The 18,487-nt window shown below is 47.2% G+C and overlaps 1 protein-coding gene across 1 annotated transcript in view; it reads left to right on the top strand.

Moving 5' to 3' along the window:
• Positions 1-2,135: 2,135 nt before the first annotated feature.
• fam222aa (family with sequence similarity 222 member Aa) overlaps positions 2,136-18,487 on the top strand; it is a 50,860-nt gene continuing 34,508 nt past the window's right edge. The window contains exon 1 of the mRNA XM_062382028.1: positions 2,136-3,058. The gene's annotated coding sequence lies outside the window, so the exon portion shown is untranslated. The remainder of the gene's footprint in view (positions 3,059-18,487) is intronic.

Genomic DNA, 18,487 nt, shown 5'->3' with positions numbered 1-18,487 from the left:
CATATCCAATCTCCAGCCTCTGGATCCTGTCACTCGGAATGATTCCTGGTAAATGCACAGACTCAGACATATCATTTTGAAAACTGCATTTAATATAGCCCACAGAAAATTATCCACTGTGATATTTCGCTAGTCTCCCCCATAAATAATTCATTGTTTTTATGCGCCCTCGCGCTGCCTTGGGGATTGGAACAGCTGAGTGTTTTCACAAAGTATTTGTGTCCAATCTTCTGCGTATTGGGCGTGCTCTAATCAAACCACAGTAAACATGCCTTGAATGTTTGTTGAGTCATCTGGTTATCAACTAATCAAATGGCTTATTTGCCCGCCTGCCTGCCTCACAGGAGCACAACACAGCTCTGGTTGAGTATTTTCCAATTAATAGTTCATCTGTGTGATTGACTATGCAGCCACGTGGTGTAGGATTGAACTCCAGATACTTTAATGTATGCTCTGTAGGTCCACTGCAGTACTGGGGGGGGGGGGGGTAATATTTGAAGGGAGCTAATACATTTAAGCGATTGATTAAGCCCCTGCGCTCCATTGTTCTGGAAATTTTAAGTCTCTGAGAGCAACTGTTATTTGTCATGTCGGTGCGAGGCCTCCTAAAAGATCCTACATGCACGCACTGATTGTAACTATATTTCTGTGAAAGGGCCTAGTATGAAAGTGCAAGTCATAGAGAGTATTTCAAAGGCAGGAGCCAGGACAGCGACATGGAGCTGCCAGGGATTGGTGAGCAATCAGATAGGGCAGAATTGATGACCTGGCTCAGGATGGATTTCTTGGAGCGGGCTGCCAGACTGAGGTAATACTTTCAGGCTCTTATCAGCACTGGCATAAGCTGAGTGCTGCATCACCCACTTCCCAGCGTCAGCTTATTATGAGAGTCCATGATGTGTGATTGCTTGTACCGCCTTTGTGTGGCGCGGGGTCTGTGCGCTGGGTGCGCCGGACACAGTCGGCCAGAAGGAGGAGAAGAAGAAGAAGATGAGGAAAAAGAAGAAGAAGAAGAAGAAGAAGAAGAAGAAGAAGAAGAAGAAGAAGAGGCCTCAGTCAAAGTGAACCCTCCACTTCCTCACTGTTGTAATGACATTTTGCAAAACAGCACACACGTCTTGCAAGGTTTCCTGTGACTTATACAAGCTGAAGGCGTCAGTGATGGACTCCTTCAGAGTTAAGTGGCCACAGATATGTCGTACTTCCTCAAAGATTCTCTTGCTGCAATGTCCTCTCTTCTTTGTCTTGCTCCATTAAGGTGTGAGTTAGTGGTGTTTCTAGTCAACAGAGAGGGCTGTGGGTGTCACCAGGGATCATTAGCACAACTGCTTTTAATGTGTGTATAGATGGTAACAAATAATTACTAACCCTAACCCTACATATCTATATTAGTAAATTACCTTTGGAGGTTGTTGATATAGACACTGCACCCGTCATGGTTTAAGACAAACGTGCCATTAATGCATCCTAATAGATCCCTGAATAGATCTTTGTGTCTCCGAGGCGGCTCCCTGATGATCACCCAGCTCTCTGACTTCTGATATTATAAACTGATTGTTGCCAGGCTTATTATACGAGCGGAATGTTTGTCCTATAGGAGTTTCAAACCAATTAAGTTAAATGGCATTTTCAAGGCACCAATTCATAAACAGTAGATTCATTCCACATGCTAATCACATTTAATCTTATTCAGGTTGCATAATTATACTTTATTTCTCCCCGCAGAGCAGCTGGCTCAGGAGCAGAATTCCTGCAGCTTGGAGTGTGATTCCGCCCGCTGCTCAAGGGCACTGCTCCGCCTGCAGGTTTTGAACCCATGTCTTCTCATTAAAGGACGGTGTCTTTAACCTTTAGCAAGGCAGCTGGGGGTGTTGGGGGGGGAGAGGCTGAGACGCTGTAAAGGAATAAAAGAATGATTAAAGATCTCAATCTGCATCCTCCCAGCGAGATTCAGATCAGCTTATTTTCTTCTTCCGCGAATAAACAACGTGGTTTCAGACGCTTGGACGCATCTCTATGGAAACAGTCCTCAATTACCGATGATTGGCCAACCCGTGGGAATGTTTCTATTCCCTGAGTGCAGTGATTGGTCGGTGGGCGGTCTGTGCTGCCTGACAGTCTGCAGCGTTCCGGGTTATTGTCAGTCTCGGCAGCTCGGCACCAGGGCAGGACCGCATCCCGGAGCTGGTCGCAGCAGCCAGCTCGTTATCCACACTGAACCACTTCTTACTCGGTCACCACACCAAAGAGAGCGTCCCGGAGCTCCGCTGCCAGGGTCAGGCCACAGCCTCAGCGGGGAACCGGAGTGTGAATCGTGGGGAAAGAGCTCAGCGAGGCTGCCGACACCGCGGAGAAAGTGACGGACGGAGCAGAGCCTGAACGCCGGGGCTTTTCTTTACATCGCATCGCAGCAGTTTCGGATATTTCAGGCAGCTGCTTTGGCCCGGCCTTGATTTCTTTCAGGGTACCTATTTGCCTATATAACAACACATGACTAACACTTGCATGATCCAGTTCCAGTAAGGTCGTGTATGGTGAGCGGGTGGACCACTTTAAACCCATGCGTAACGCCGGAGCATTTTGGAATACTGCGTAGCAGTGCGAGCCTCCAGTGTTTCTACCGACACCTCTGTTATTTGGAAATAAAAGAGGAGGAACCAGGACCTTTTATTCTGCTCCGGAGGATACACCGAGAAGCCCAGGAACGCACTTACTGGTGCGCAATCCTTCCGAGGACGCTCCTGAAATTGTCGACCTGCGCTTTTGCACTCGGCAAAAATTGGCAGCCGAGTCGAGAGAGAGAGAGAGAAAGGGAAGCTTATTAACTTTGCATGCCAGAAGCTAGAGTGTGGAATCTAATTCGCAGGGTTACCGGCATATTTGCATCCCGTCGGAGCAGGATAAACTTAATCAGCGTCTGACATCGACGAAGCGCCTGCTGGATTTTGGAGAACAGAATGAATCCTTTTTAATTTGGACCGGAGAGGTGTCAGGCAGATTGCTCAGTGAACACTACAATCTGCATGGAGTTCTAGTCTGCACCACGGAGCAATTTATGGTAAATATCCATCTACATTTCTCCGAGTGCTGCAGATGTGTTGAATGTGTCGGGTCGGTCTGTGGCCATTAACGTGGCCGCGGTCTGAATCCTGTGGGATGGGAAGCGAAGGCGCAGCGGAAAATAATGACTGTTTGTAAATGCTCCGTTTTCTTCTCCCGGGATGCTGCTCACTGAACGACGTCTCGGATTTAAAAGCCTTTGTTTCCATGCGTGACCCGCAATAAAGGAAGTGTTGTAAAAAGCCGAGTTGTTAGGGGGCCGCTCCCGAATGGCTCCAGGAGCCGCTTTCATGTGTGATACTGGTCTTCTCAAGTATGGCTGGCAATTAAGTGTATAGTGAGGGGCAGTGCACCGCAGGCACCGCGCAGAGGGATGTGTGCCACTGGAGTCAGAGCAGAAGGTGCGAATTTCTCCTCAGTGGGCCCCCGTGCGTCAGCGTGCGGGGTGACTTCAGTGTCTGCTGCAATTAGTGATTATTTCCATCCCGGATGGTAATGATAGACATTCTCTTTTATATGGTGCCTCCATATCGTGAGTGGCTTTTATCCGAGGACTCGTAAAATTCACAGGGACGTGTGCGCAACGCTGTAAAACTTTTCACTTTGCGCTCGGCGACATGTTGATGATGCTGCATTGAGCTCCGGAGGCAATTCGTCACTGTCCCGTGAATCTCCCGTGAATGCAAATGCATCCCTGTCGGAATATCTTTGAGTAGAGGCAAAGTTCATGTTTTATTTAAATGCGAGCTCATAAAACTTTGGGCTGTTTCCCGACCACGGTGAACTTTGAACCTCTCCCGTGCTGTGGTTTGCTTTGCAGCGCTCCATCGCTGACACTGCACCTAAATGAGCCCTGCACCTTATGCTGACTGCGCAGTGAGAGAAAAAGCTGCACACGGAATGTTTTATCATTAGACTACAAGCATCTTCAAAATTGATCTTCCTCGCCAGCCCGGGTCCTGCTCAGACAGGCTGCTGGCTGAATGTAATCCGGGCCCCTCCAGCAGCAGCAGGGCAGGCGCCCCCACAGTCAGGGCACCTGCCATGGAGCCTTCCTGGCTCTATTGAATAAAACATCCAGTGATGTATGAGGCAGGGGCTGCACCCGAGGGGGCAGAACTGCCTCATTTACTTCCTCCACTCTGCGCCTATGACCTGCTGAGCAAATTGTGCTCATATTAGCTCTGCGGCTGCTCCTCACCTAAACAAATAGTCTCCCCAGCATAATGCTCCCCTTAACTCAACATGATGGTTGGACAAGGCAGGGGAGAAGGCAACGGCAGAAAGGCTTTAATATCTAGGTCAATGAATTACCTTTTGGAGTTTGTAGCTTTTGTTTTGCCTCTTTATTACTGGCTCAGATGTTGGATCTTCTTGTTTTTTGCAACTCTGGACCCAGGAAGTGTCCCGCTGCAGGCTCAACACAACTCACCCTGCCTTCCTCTCACTTTCACCATGTTTCCTGTTGCGCTGGAGAAAACTGACAAAAGTCCACAGTGTATTGCGAAAAAATGTTTCTTAACCTTAACTCAGTGGTGGATCAAGGATTTCTCTTAGTAGGGGTCACAATTTACATAGAGTGGCCAAATGATATGTCCAGCTTCCAAGCACAATTCCTGATTCAGTAAGGTGCACATTTAAATCATTCCTTGTTGGCTCTATAGCTTGAAACTGCTTGAATGTATTTAGAAAATTACTAATTGTTCAAGTCCATTGTGTACTTTATAAAAACAAAAAACATAATTGAATATTGTTATTAAGTGATTCTTTTTTAAAAGTCTGCTGACATGCCAGGGGCAGATCAGGGGCCCAATCAGATTTAAGTTTGTGGGCCGAAGGATCACCCGGCCCCTGGATCCATCTCTGAGCTTTGTATGTTAGAAACTTTTGTTTCCTAAAACTTGCTCACAGCAGCCGTTTAATAGCTTCACTCTTTCTTTCCTTACTGATGAAAATTAAGAAAAAACCTTAAAGTCAAAATCCAGTCTGCTGCTGCATGGACTCATTCAGGCTGCCAACAGTTGGAACATATTTTAGCATCGCATTAACAAAAGTAATACACTAAGAGAAGCATGGCATTTTATCAATTTGCAACTCAAATTGCCTATCAGTGTGATTGATTGATAGCGTCTGGGCCCCTTACTGTATTCTTTGCTTATTAAAGTGCCTGCCTGAAGTGAATCAGTGAGCTTGACTCATGAATATCGTTAAAGTCACTGAAGTTTAATTTCCTGCGCTGTGTATTAATCTTTTTTAATCCCTGCATGGCTTGATTGTCTCAACACTTACCCAGAGGCAGCAAAACTCATTTTGGCACTTAAGAAGACTAAAATAGTAGATACGTGTGTGTGTGTGTGTGTGTGTGTGTGTGTGTGTGTGTGTGTGTGTGTGTGTGTCTGAAGATCTACCCCCACGTCAGAGGTCTTATCTATGCAGGTCTGTTACTGAGTGGAGTTTTTTACTGAAAGTTCTGCCTTTTATTCACAAGAGAATAGATTTACCGTTCATACTCCATTTATAGAAAGATAGACTGCAGATGTAAATAATTCTGAAATGCACGTTTCTTCTCCCAACAACCCTTTCTAGATTATCCGATATTCTAGAAAGGCACTAACAGATTCTTATACTTGGAAATTTCATCGGACACTTTTAACGAACGGGAGCGTTTTCGCTCAAAGCCGTGTCAACAGCGGCTCATTAGGTACCTGATCAAAGTGTCTCATGTCAGGAAAAAGTCTCTTTATCGCGTCTTTATTTGAACACTTTTCATGTGCAGGCAAACAAAAATGACACTGGCTTTCTTGTACTTTGCAATACTACATGATTTAGTATAAACCCTTGTCCCTGCAGCGAGATTTGTCTGGCACATCAGTGTCCGGGATGTGGAGACGGAGCATGAAGAAAGCAACATAAAACAAAAGCAACACACAGACGATAGTGGGGAAACAAACACAGCCTTCAGACAGTCAGTGGGAATTCAGTGAAGTGAAGGAGACGTTTAGTTTCCAGTGAAGATGGTGGTGTTGATGAGATCTGACATCATTAGTACGGGGGGAGTGGATTCTGTTCGTTTTTACAGGGAACACAACCGGGACTTAATGCTTTAGATATCTACCTCAACGCTACCATTCATCAAACTGCACATGATATCTATTTTAGCAGAGAATCATTGACCCCCCGTCTTTCTAACCGTGCTGACACTGTCATCTTCTCCCCAGCTTCCTGATCTTTGGACCACTTTGGGGTCAAATACTCAAACACAAATGTTTCAGGCTCACTCTCAAGGCTGGTTCCGAGGATTCAGTTTGTTATTTTCTATATGAAATGAAAACTGCAGCTTTTCACATGATACTGACCTTGTACAAAGGAACTAAATTGCTGCACTTTCATGAATACAGGTTTTTCGTGGCGTGATGCCTGGATGAGATTCCACTCATACTATATAATAATGAAGTTTGTGTGATGACAGCTCCACGGTAGCACGACTGTGTGTGTCTGTGTGTGTGTGTGTGTGTGTGTGTGTGTGTGTGTGTCTCCGCCGGTTAATCCAAAGATGATTTCCTCTTCTTCTGGCTGCAGTAAAAGGTTTACCTGACCACCGCTCTGCTCATGTGATCTGATCCACCGCGATGGCAGACGTTGGCAGCTCCTCACCGGGGTTATCTGCAGCTACTTAGTGCATGACGGACAGCGGCGATCCCCCGACCTCCCCTCCCTCGCCCAACTCCCCCTCGCCCTCTGTCTGGTTGAATGGAAGTCACGTCTCACCAGGCCTCGAGGTTAATGTACAGCCTATAATTTGGAAAGGTTACGGCCGTTAGTCCATTTTTCTTTATTGTTTGAAAATGCTCTCGAGCATGTAGTGAAATATAGTCTGCAGACATGCGGGGCGAGTGAGTGCTCCAGGTGTGGGGAGCCTGAGTGCTGCGCGGCTCCATAACCCATGCAGTCAAACAAAAAAAGAAGTGAGTGGAGGCATGCTCCTTCCAAAGTGTTCTTGGGGGAAGAAAGAGAATAAAGCAAATCTGACAAGCTCTCCAACAGCGAATTTGCTCTCCTTAAAAACAATGCCGCTCTTGCCTTCCTCATGGTCACATTGATTTGTTCTGGGTGACAGTGCAGGCTGCTGTGAAATCACCCCAGCGCCATTGATCTCAAGGAGAGGAGGAGGAGAGGGAATGAGAGCCAGGCGACAGTGAGCAACATGGGAAAATTCTCAGCGCGTCCCCCCCTCCAACCTCAACCAGTAATAAAATGAAGGCCCCGGTTACTATCAGATCAGCCTCTGCTGCACTCCTCCAGCCTCTGTATCGCAGTCTAGTCGGCGCTTTGATTTGTTTTGCAGGCCCCTACATGCTGTTTGATTTGCTATTGTGCCGCGCCATGTTTCACATTATCAGCTGAACTCTTTATTGCCACTGTTTTCCATGCCAGAAGCGGGGCTGTTTTTATCTCATGCAGGCCTCTGATTAATCTCTCCCTCTATGCTGGTGTACTTTAATCTTGAATGGGAGATATCTGATTCTCCTCGGCTATTGAGGAAGATCAAACTTTAATGGAACAAGGAGCCGCACATCATCCTAATCTCCATCCCCCTCCATTTTGGTTGACTGCTCTCCCTCGGGCTTTGGAGCTTTCTGCAGAAGCAGGAAATACATCAGACAGATAAGATGTTTTCTCTTCATGCTTTGGTAATTTATTCCCTGTTTGACAATGGCCACCACTCTACATCTGCGCTGTTTGATTACCTGGTGGAAGGAACAGCGGGTAAAAGTAGGGGAGAATTGATTGACACGTACGAATGGGCGTCCTGTGCGACCTGAATACGGCAAACTTTCCCAGAAGCTTTAATTGGGGTTTCTTCAGAGTTCAGTCCTTCCACAGGAAAATGTTCTCGCCCCGCCCTCTGTTTGTTGACACGCGAGCGATGGAGCCGCGTGTGACCCACGCCATCAGTCCATAACAGCCTGAGGAGAGACACGTTGGCTGCATGGATGTATCAAGGTTCAATGCTTTTGATGACACTACAGTCAATCCAGGAATTAGCTTTCGACTGCTCTTTTCTTCATTCACTTCCTCCATATCGCTGAATAACACGGCACATTATGCTGACCAGCATCTGGACGCTGACTGGCAGTGGCTGCATATTGTTGTGAAATGGATAAGACTCGCAGGGTGTCCCGCCTCCCACAGACGGTTGGTGTCTCTGACAAAAAGACCCTATTACCTAATTCTGAGGCAGCTGCTGTATAAGGTAATGAAATTTCCACTGACTGGAGAAAACAATGTTGTCTGGTCCGGATTGTAATTGCAAAAGCCACTTTGCCATTTTCCTGACTTCAGCGTGAATGCAACACGATTTAATATAACTCTGGAGATTCTGATCATTTATTGCCAGGACTGGCAGCCGCATCAGGGAGCGTGAGCTGAGGCGTGCAGAGATAAAACTCATTAAATCTACTTGTTGAATTTTAACCGCGCTGTAGACCGTTTACAAGGGAGCTGGTGGACATGTGACCCATAGGGAGATGTTTATGTGTTTGTGTAGGGTGCGGGTCAGCTATATTGTTAATGCAAAGCCACCATTTCCTTAATCTAAATGGAGGAGTAGCCTGGAATTTCCATCATTTTCTAGCCCGTTATTATTTGTGTCAAGGAAAGGTTGAAAATCCGTGGGATATTAGGCCCCGAGGCCAAAGAGCTTCTGCGCGCCTGCCTCCACTCACATACAAAATCATAGGAAGACTGACATGAGGACATGTATGGACACACACACACACACACGCACACACACAAACACACATACACACGCACTCCTAGCCCTGTTTTATTACCTCCTGCCTGCTGCTGGAATTGCTTTCCTCCCTCGAGTGAGCCAGGCAAAGCCGGCTTTATTGTGTTAACCTATTTGTGTGTCAAGAGCGATTGCAGCGTTCTTTATCTCTGTTTGTATTTGGACGGGGAGACGGGAGAGAGAGAGAGAAGGCGAGGGAGCGAGGAAGAGGGGAGAGAGAGAGTGGCGGAGGGGAAGGAGGGAGGGGGGTTTTGCACAGGAGCCAGGCGAGCCACCGGAGTTAGACGGATGGCCGGTCACCGTGCTCCAGTCTGGTGGATAATGACTGGTTGCTTAGCAATAACCCACCCCCACCTATTTCCAGACTTGCATCCAGAGTAATCACTTTTTTCCTCTAAAAGTCTTTGTACGTAATTATAAGCTCACTGGCGGCCTTTGAAATCTGCCTAATGGGTCTTTTCATTTATTAAGAGGAGTGGGTTGAGGGTACGAGCAGGAATCGGAGATTTTGATGCGGGGGTGCAAACTCTAGGTTATTGTAGGTTACAGAACTGTGTGTGTGGATGTGTGTGTGTGTGTGTGTGTGTCAGCATGTGTGTATTGCGTTGAGTAGTTGGTGGAGTTTGACCGGGATTACGACCAGGCCAAAGCTATATTTCCTGCTCGATAGCTGCTGCTGCTCAACCTTTGACCTACGTCACGCTGCAGCGGCGACCTCGTGCTTAAAGAGACGCAGCCTCACAAGCGCACACATTCACATATTCACTGTATGTTGGGGTGAAGCAGAGCCTTTGAGTGCTTGGTTTTGTGAGCTCTTAGTTTTATTAACATTTTTATTGAGTTGAACAAATTGCTGACCTTTTGTGGCATAATGAATAGCCCGGCTCGCTCAGGAAAAATGAGCGTTTTGGCAGAAGTGACTGGCGTCAATCCAAGCTGTTTAACTCCTGATTTGCTGCGTGTTTATTCAGCAGGTGAAAACATTTCACACAGCTGAGTGTTTTCCAACATTTAAACTTGTTTTTTCCCCCCCGGTAGTTTCTTTTTTTCTCTTTCCAAATCTCAGCCCTGAGTTAAGACGTTAATCTATACGCTGTGTTTAATCTCACTCTTCTCCTGCAGGTCTCTATAATTTTAGGCAACTGTGTTTTTAAGTGGCAGAATAAAAGTATGATATCAGAACATGACCCCAATTTAAACTGCCTTTCATCACCAGCAGTCACTGATGTTGGCACAAAGTCCAGAGTGGTTTTAACTCTGAGCCAATTATCCTCTCTGCTTTTGAAAATAGACCACCCCCCATCCCTTTCAAGGAAGAAGTAAAACATTTACTTGAAATTCCCTGTGAAGTTCATATGAAACTTTTATTTTTTTTTGCTGATAAAAAGTCACAGGGCTCACGGATCATAAATAAATGTTTTGACTCCTTCCAGTGAAGCTCTTGGTCAATGCAATAGCTGTTCACTTTTAGATCGACAAATTACAGTTAACAGAAAATCAGTTATGTTATTGGAGCTTCTTTAACTAACGTCATCCGCGTTTGATATTTACCCATCTGTGCTCTCTCTCCGTATCCTGTTCGGTGCCATCTTTCCTTATCCGGGCTCATGCACCATCGCTAAAAAGTGACAGCTTTGCACGTCCTGGGAACTTCATACAGATAAACTAAACATACAGCTCTAGCCCCCCCCCCCCACCTCCCCCATCTCCACGGCATGCTTCCGTGGCTGCATCTATAGGAACAGCTGTCCAGCTGTCACCGTAGCCAGCCAGTCAGCCGCTCTCCAAGGCAACATCTGTACAGACTGAATGCACAAGGGCAGCCTGCCATTCTCCTCCCGTCCCCAAAGACCGGGGGAGTGTGTCAGGCCTTTTGGCTGCACATTATCACTGACCACATCAACCGGCTCCATCGTGATCTGCTCCTGTGCCACTCAAATAAACTGCGAGAGGTAACGGACTGTTACTTTGTGTTGTCTTTTTTGTCACCAACTCCCGGCGATCTGTTACTGAAGCGATTGTCACTATCACAACAGTTCGTAAAATCAAAACATGTGACTGTAAGGCCCCAAAGAAACCCGGCACATTATCGTATCCATTAATAGCCATCTGCCTCTGTAAGGATATGAGTGTGTGTGTATGTGTCTGTGTCTGTGTCTGTGTCTGTGTGTGTGTGTGTGTGTGTGTGTGTGTGTGTGTGTGTGTGTGTGTGTGTGTGTGTGTGTGTGTGTGTGTGTGTGTGTGTGTGTGTGTGTGTGTGTGTGTAAACAAAATCCCAGCGAGCAAGGTGCAATGGCCTGGAACTGACGAGAACCCACTGGGAGAGTCGCTCCTTGATGTAGCCCCCCTCTCCCCCTCCCCACCGTCTTTTCCTCCTGGCGCTGGAGCGACAGTGAGGCGAGCGGCAGCGGCGTTGGGAGAGGGGAGGGGGGGGGGGTGCACAGAGCCGTGTGAGCGGGGAGATGAACAGAGCTGCGGTCCCCTCTGTCAGCCACAAACTAGGATCAGGGAGATCGCAGGGGACTCTCTCCTGGGACGAGCAAAGAGAAGAGGGGAGAAAGCAGCTGTTCACAGTTCCCTCATATACTCCCTCACCAGCTCACTCGTGTTGTTTTTACTCTCTCTCTCTCTCTCTCTCTCTCTCTCTCTCTCTCTCTCTCTCCGTCTCTTCTCTGAGGCCGTCATTAGCTTCTGTCATGCTTTTTTTCCCTCCCGGTTTGGTTTGTCTTTTAAGGAGGAACCGTTTTACCGCGTAGCAGTAGAGAGATGAAAATTTGCACTTGTTAAAATCATTCCCGTGCCTCGTCTTCTTCGATGTTTTTGGGAACTATTAAAGGAGGTGATTTCCTCATCAGTCCTCTTGATAACTAAGGAGCCTCTCAGGCATACTGCTCGGCTCCCCACAGACAGCTGCAGACTTACACAGGCTCTGGGCAAAGTTTGATGGATCCTGTTTACTGGAGCTGAGAGAATGCCTGGGTATCTCAAATTAAGTGTCACTTAAAGCTTGTCTTTTAGTCAGCTTTCCATTTTGTTCCCCCGTCTTCCGTGACAGCGCTGTGCTGCCAATTGTAACAGGGTTTGAGAGGAAGACATTTGGTGATTACACATTCTGTCATGATTGAGGGGCGAAGCCGGCATCTCGAGGCAAAAACCAAATTCCATATGGCTGCGGTGAAATCCCTCCACCCATATTGAGTTACTCTCAAACAGCCTCTGTCCCCGATGACAGGGAAATCGCCTGCTCATGACTTATCGTTTTATCATTCAAATTTACCCCATTGATGCTCGCCGCTGTGATTGACAGCTGGGCTTGGAAGCCACAGACATCTCAGCTGAGCTGCGGAGCCAGTTGGTAACTGTGACAATGGTTTCTCCTCTTCGCCTTGTTTTCTCCCTTTCTCCTCCGTCACAAGCCCCTCTTACGCCGCCTGTTCAATGTTGTGCCTTTATCCTTCTTTGCCGCTCTGTAAAAAGGGCACAAGCCTGTTTCACCTTTATGCTGGCAGCGAGGTCGTCGCACAGCTGAATCGATGTATTTGTACAAGGGACAGTGGGACTGATGCCAGCGCCGCCATGATCCGCGTCGCGCCTCAGGCTTGCTCTGTAAAATCACACATGGGGGAACGCTTTATGCCGGCTTGTCTGCTGCAGTGTAAATAAGCAACGGTGGCATAACGAGGGGTCTCCTTAACGCCAAGATAGCGGGCTCTCCCTCTAATGGGGTCTACAGAAACCTCGCTGATTGCCCCTCTGCCCAGACAGCATCCTATTCATCTTTTAAATAAGGGCTGCGGCCCAGCGGTGTTGTTTGCAGAAAAGTGAGAAGACTTTGTAAGACCACACTGAAAAGAAAAAAGGGGGCAACCGGGCCTGAATCTGTCTCGTTGTGGCAGGGAAGTCGAGCCGCTGTAAAACCAACAATGTTATAAATCTGCTGTGCTTTAGTGGCTGTGGAGATGGATGGTGCTGAGGTCTGAATATAACCAGCACATTCTGGCCCCCACCTGTTAACGCTGGGCCTTCTTGTCTTCCTCCGCTCTCGGCTCTGCTCCACAGGTGCGTTCGGTGCTTTCATCTGCATCGCAGCACTCTGAATGAAAGCCTCTGTGTTTATGGCCATTTTCCCTTCTTTGCACTTATTGATTCCTTTCGGCGTGATTCGGCATAGGCTTTATTTCCTTCTAGTTCTGGGCTTAGACAGCACAACAGTAGAATAAAGAAGAATAACAACTCAAGCCTTTGTCCCTCTGTACTTATCTGACAATTTGTTTGAAGGACACGCAAAGTTTGTTACAACCCAGAAACGAATCTGCCTCGCCTCTGTGTTTAAATTGCTTTCTGAAGTCAGGTTTCATGGACTCGGCTTTTGCCTTTAATTAGGTGTGATTTGGGAAGATATCCCAAGTGGCCGGAAGTCTTTTTTCAGTCTCTGTACTTCCTTTTTAAGTAGTAGTTAATAGAGAATTACTGCAATGCTCCTGACACCTCCTGCTTTGTAATGAGTGCCTTCCCGTGTAGAACAGCTCCATAAAGCAAACTTTTCAAGGTCGGGGAACACGTGGTGACGGTGTTCTGTGTTTCAGCACTAGGGGCGTTCCCACCATATAAAGATAAGTTATGGGATCTGGGCATTACCCTCCTCGTGTCTTTGTCTGCTCTCCTGTCATGGAAACCCAGTGAGGCCGGGCAACTCAGATGACTAATTGACTACCAGGTCAGGGTCACATGATCGCAAGACTTCTGGTCAATGGAAATGGATATAGGTTCTCCAACAGGGAGCAAAGACTGCTTTGTGATCATCTGTGCGATCACACACCCGGTGCAAGCACACAACCCATGTGTGCATGGAGCTATTCACAGTTGTGTAGCCAATCCATTTATAAGGACTTCAGAACAATATAACTCCACTTTTTGTATTGGCTTTAGTCTGGTACTTCACTGTAATCTCTCATGCTGCTTCTGCTGCTCGAAGAATATTGATAGTTTGAACAATAAAGAAATGTCGAAGCGACGCATTTGTTATTTTAATCATGTGATTCATTAACTTGAAAGAATTGTGGCCTAGTTTTCTGATAGTTGACACCGGTTTTAAGTCTATCCACTTCAGTATTATATGAAAAAATTTCCTCAGGGCGCTGCATGTGTTTTGCAGCGGTGAAGGTTTTCTCTGCTCTATATCCACTGCAGTGCTTTATATCCACAGTGAAGTTCTCTGTGCTTTATGCAGTTTTTTCTGTGCACAAAGATGAGTGAGTTCAGTTCAGTTGGCCCTTTAAACATGTGCTAAACTGCAGCTCTGTTTCTTCTCAACATGTGTGCTGGGATGTGTTTTTGATCTTGGTTGCAGGTTAAACACAAACACCTCTGCCCCAGATTCACATGCTAACACCCCTCCACCTGAGCGTGAACCCCTGCAACCAGCCATGAGTCCCCCCCCCTCCTCCTCTGCCCATCATCCAAAACAGATTCTCTCCCAGTCCCTTTGCTTTCAAAGCGCTCGCATAGCTCGACTGTGTCGGAGCACGCCCCTCCTCCCTGACCCCTCCTCTGAGAGACAGCACTCTTGACCTGCTGCCCCATTGTTTCCAGCGGGGATGGATGGGGAGCCGCCCCAGTCGGCGCGATCCTTCACTCAATAGCGGCTCCATCTGTTGACTGCGTGACTCTGGGTTACAAGCGGGGATTTTGCTCCGTCTGTGCAGGGTGTGAAAGGAGCTATCTCAGGGGGCTTCCTGAATGGGGTTTAAAAACTGCAGTGGCAGGGCGTTGTGATGCCCCTCACAGCCCACCCTGCTCCCCTCTCCCCTCCACCCGCCGTCAGCCCAACACAGCCGGCTGGGTTTGTGCAGGATGAGAGGCTTTCATTGTGCCTGTTCACAGGACCCTAGGCAACAGGGTCACCTTGTCCCCAAACAAATGCTGCCCTCAGTGGGATTGTTGGCACTGTGTGTCTGTGTTTTCATGTGTGTGTTTGTGTGTGTGTGTGTGTGTGTGTGGAGGGGCTGTGGGTATTTGAGTATAAGAATGCATCATCAGGAAGAGGGCAGAGGCCTTGGCTGTGAGGACATTTATCTAACATCTCTGCCTTTCACATCAAGGCCTATTCAGTGCAATCCTTCTGCATCATGCTTTCAAAAGACACAACCGATAGAGAAGCACTCTGGGCTGCGGTTCAGGTCAAACTGCTGCCGCTGAGGATTCAGATCAACAAAGCTGCTGATGTCATTTTATAGCTTAGAATTAAAAAAATCCCTATGACACTATCCACGTTTGGTCTCTTACAATAATGGTGGAGCTCTGCTTTGGGGGTTTTGAGGCCAGTCTGTTCTGTGGATTGTCCTATTAAACAGAGGGAAATTGTGAACAACCTAAATCTGTGGCTGTTTTAAGAGTTGCTTCTCCTTCAGTCATTAATGTTGAAATTCCAGTCTGCCAGATATTTTTCTACATGCTTGTTGTTATTTAGTATTTGCTCTCGGGTGAAAATAAGCCATTCCCTCTGGCATCCTTTTCTTTCTCCTGAATAAAACTCCCATCAACCAAAAGATGATTTTTCTTGTGGAAACCCATTATTTTAATCCAGTGCAGGTCGAAGTAGTTGTACATACGATATTGATCATGTTAGGGCTTTTAGACTCTTCTTTTCTCTCTGCCTTTGACAGTATAAAGTCAGCTGCAGTTTAATTCAGTTATTGTTCTTTTGTTTGAACCTAAGGGGGGGGGGGGGGGGGGTCACACTCTTGCCAGGAGCTTAGTCCTGAAGAGGCACAATCAAGCCCCCTCATCCCCTCGTTTCCTGTTCCTTTCCTTTATCGCAGAGCCACAGTCACTTCTTGGGCCTGAACCCCTCAGCTGTGACAGGTTGTCCCCAACACATGCACCTTTCCAGAAGTGAAGATGATTAGAGCTCCTGGATTGCTCTCCTCATGTCTCCTGCACATGTATTTCGCTGCCACCTTTCTCCTTAGGCTGAAGAAAAGTCAGTCAGTATCAGACAGAGAAGCAGGCGGTGGGTGTGCGGGCGTGAAGCCCCCGCACCAGACGAGACAGAGTTAAAGGAGGAGGGGGGTTGTTGAGTGGAATGAGTGGAGGTAGAAAACTGCAGTGACAGCAGAATGAATAAATTGAAAAATTCTCTCATTGTAAATTGTCTATCGCTCATGACAAACGATCTGATAGGCGAGCGGCCCGGGTTCCCGACGCATCCGTCCCAATAGAGCTGTGAATAACTGGTCTATCTCCACACTGCTTAGCACTGGCCCCACACTTAATAATTCATACAGTGTGAAATATTTTCCCCGGTACAGATATGCCAAAGAGCTGCCGCCAGCAGGCGGGGGCGGTGAGGGGGGTGTCCCTGCGGTGCTAATTTGGGGGATGGTGACGTGCATAGATTTCTAAGGGGGTTCTAGTTTACAGGAGATGCCTCAGACACATTTGCTCTCCTGTACGCTCTGTCTGTTATTGGATAGAGCCGAGCGGGAGATGCAGAGAATGTGAGCGGGTGCAGATGACATTTAACTCATGGCTGATCTGCCAGGAAGTGCGAACACAGAGGGGAAATACATTTCCATTTAAGCTGACTGAACACAGTTATCAGTGACTGTGGGGACAAAGGGAAGCTGTACATCCACTAAGTAGTTTTTGCTGTTTGCCCCAGTGACTGCTGTGGCATTAGTGGCAGCAGGTGTCTGTGGACACCTGGTTCGTGTCTCCTGTTTCCATCAGGTGACTCGTCCTGCCTCTGTCTCCTTCAGTAGCTCAGCTGTGAAAAGCAGCTCTCATGGTCCCTGACCTTATTGTCCCCGTCATTCACAGCGCCGTGGTCACACCACCTAATTCTCCAGAGCAACGGAGCAATGCATGTGCATGTACGGATGCTTGCTGTCCTGCGATATTGTCGTTCCCCGTGTGTCCGTTTTGCTGTCCTGTGGTTTTCGTCTTGCTCAGTCCAGTACAAACTGGGTTTTTATGGTTCGCATTCAGGCCCTGATACCAATTATGCAAACTATTAAAAATTTAAGGAGGACAGTCTTTTATAATTTAATCCTAAAGTAATAGATTCTATTAAAAATGCATGAGAGGAGCTTTATAGATGGAGCTGGAATTAGTGTCTATCAAAGACTCCAGTCAAGGATGCTGGGGGAACGGGCAGCAGGAGTGGTGGTACTGCCTCATTATTCAAATAGGATATGATTACCATAGAGCAGGAGTCCCTCCGAGCTGCAGCAGAGCTCGCTGGCCACTGTGATCACAAACAGGAGGAGTCCAGTTGGGCTCCCTGAAGGGAGATATCCCATTTTTCCCATTGAAATGAAACTGGTTTTTAGATTTCCTGTTTGAACTTCCACAACCGGGATTGGAAGTGACACGCGATTTGTTGTGTCCTAAAAGCATTCTGCTGTTGAAATACTCTGTTGTCCTCTTGGGTTTCTGTTCCCTGGTGTTTCACTTTAGATGATTTAGTCTTGTCCTTGCTGAAAGCATGTAGAAGGTGTTCAAGCATGAAAACAGAAAGCCTGCTGTGTTGTAACTTAATGGCTCATGCAGCAAGCAAGACGCAGACCTTGGCCTCAGTGCTCCCTGCTCTACCCCACAGAGCTCCCTGAACAGGTGAAGAGCCGGGTCGAGTCCTCCCTCTCTGACTCTCCGCAGTGTGTTCTGGTTGTTTTTATTTTAAAGCATAAACAACCATATTTGCTTTGTTTGACTTGACAACTTTTCACTTGTTTTGTTGCCAGTTTTTATGCTGCACCCGGGCAGGGGAGCGAGCTAAACAGTTTTTCTGCATGGCAGGTTTTATGGAGAACTGATAGCGGTTGAATTTCTCTCTGTTGTCATTGCTCTTCACTTCACTTCACTTCAATTCACCTCGATAATTACTGGAAGGGAGAACTGAGGTGATTCAGATACCCAAACAGCTTCGGAAAAGGCTCGGTGCCTATTAATGCGCTGCAAGAAGGGGATTGAAAAAGCAAAACCCTCTTGAAGCTTATGTGGATTTCAAGTTCTGCCTCGGAGGTATATTCCTTGCCTTTTTGATGTAATGGTTGCGTGTTTATGGAATTAATCCAATGAGCTTAATCGATCATCATCGTGGAAAGGTCAAGAGGAGAAGCTGTTGTGTTTGAAGTGCTTATCCCACGGAGGAGTGCCAGAAATGTGACACCTCCATATGAGGGGGCGGTGGCGTGCAGATTAGTGATGGACAGGGTGGCCCAGGGGGATGATTTAGGGAGATTCAGCTCTAAATACTTTGTGTATTTCAGAGAGAGTGAGAGAGAGAGAGAGAGAGAGAGAGAGAGAGAGAGAATGTAAGCTGCCTCCCCCAAGACCTGATTTCAGCAGGAAAGCATATTAGTAGATTTAAAATATTTTTTTCCTGGAAAAAAAGGAAAAGAAAGGGGGTCACAGTTGGTGGTGAAAGGTGAACAAAAGTTTATTGTTTTTAACCTCCGGTTAACAGTTCATGTTTAGCGTGGCTTGAAGTTTCCAGTCAGTTTCATCCCTGTGCAGTCTAATCTAATCTGGAGTGGGTATAGCTGTGGGCAGCATCTGTGCTCCGAGTTGAAACGGGGCTTTCTCTCTGCCTAATCCTCTATCCAGGGATCACTCAGTAGGGTGAAGACA

The sequence above is a fragment of the Platichthys flesus genome, chromosome 3, assembly GCF_949316205.1.
Source record: "Platichthys flesus chromosome 3, fPlaFle2.1, whole genome shotgun sequence".
NCBI lineage: Eukaryota > Metazoa > Chordata > Actinopteri > Pleuronectiformes > Pleuronectidae > Platichthys > Platichthys flesus.
This window is presented reverse-complemented; position numbering and strand designations above follow the sequence as displayed.